At 58.1% G+C, this 1,068-nt stretch overlaps 1 non-coding gene across 1 annotated transcript; it reads left to right on the top strand.

The window, feature by feature from the left end:
• Positions 1-748: 748 nt before the first annotated feature.
• Positions 749-821, top strand: TRNAF-GAA (transfer RNA phenylalanine (anticodon GAA)). The gene has a single exon. It is a non-coding gene; the product is annotated as a tRNA-Phe (tRNA).
• The last annotated feature ends 247 nt before the right edge of the window (positions 822-1,068 follow it).

Here is a 1,068-nt window from a genome sequence, read left to right as displayed (position 1 = left end):
GGAGTGAGGGAAAAAAAGTGTGAGAACCAGCCCTGCAAACACCAAGGCTGGTGAAGAAGGAGGGAGAAGAGGTGCTCCAGGTGCCAGAGCAGATAGTCTCCTGCAGCCCCTGGAGAAGACCACATTGGAGAAGGTAAGCCCTGCAGCCTCTGGAGGACCCAACACTGGAGATGTTGGCTATTTCCTGAAAGAATGGTGGCTTGAGGAGAGCCCATGCTGGAGCAGGTTTGTCTCAAAGGACTGTAGCGGTAAGAGGGACCCCATGGGAGAAGTGTCAGAAGGAAGGAGACGCAGAGAGGAACGGTTACAGACTGACTGCAACCCCCACTCCCCATCCCCCTGCACTGCTCAGGGAGGAGGAGGTAGAAGAGTTGGGAACGAAGGAGGTAATTTGAGCCAGGGAGAAAAGGGTGGGAGGACACCTTCCATGGGGAAGGAGACAAGGTCTTCCACCAGCCCCACGCTTCTTCCACCCTCAGCCTTTACAACTGCACATGCCCCATCTGCCTACTTGCCTTTGCCACTGTCACGGTTGTGCAAGGCCCTCAGACATCTTGGCACACCCAGTGTAAGCTGGCCTCCACCAAACCTGGAGCCCACCTGGCCTTGGAGGCAGCGAGAGGCCAGGTCCCCTCTGCCTGGGGCTGGGCACAGCTTTTCCCTGGGAAGCCTCCTGAGGAGCGCTCCTCCTGTGTGTCAGCCTGCGGCCTGGCATGGGTGGCAGAGGGAGAAGGGCTGCTGGGGCAGGGCTGAAGTAGCTCAGCTGGGAGAGCGTTAGACTGAAGATCTAAAGGTCCCTGGTTCAACCCCGGGCTTCAGCAATGATTTTGTCCCTTAGATTTTGGCAGAGCCCATCTGCCTTCTTCCAGCCTGCCCCAGCCCTGCTTGCTCCTTCACCTCTTGCCAGAGCACAGTCCATGCTTTGTAGCTGCAGATCTGCAGCTTAGAAGGAGCCTTCCTCCAGCAGCACAAGTCCCCAGCCTCCCCCTGGGCAGGACTCTCCAGTCAGTGCTCCGTTGGGGTGGTCTCCTGCTGTCCCAACTTCCTTGCTCCAAAGTGACCGGGATG

Source organism: Gavia stellata, chromosome 34 (genome assembly GCF_030936135.1).
Source record: "Gavia stellata isolate bGavSte3 chromosome 34, bGavSte3.hap2, whole genome shotgun sequence".
NCBI lineage: Eukaryota > Metazoa > Chordata > Aves > Gaviiformes > Gaviidae > Gavia > Gavia stellata.
Note: the sequence above shows the minus strand (reverse complement) of the source record. Positions and strands in the feature narration are given on the sequence as shown.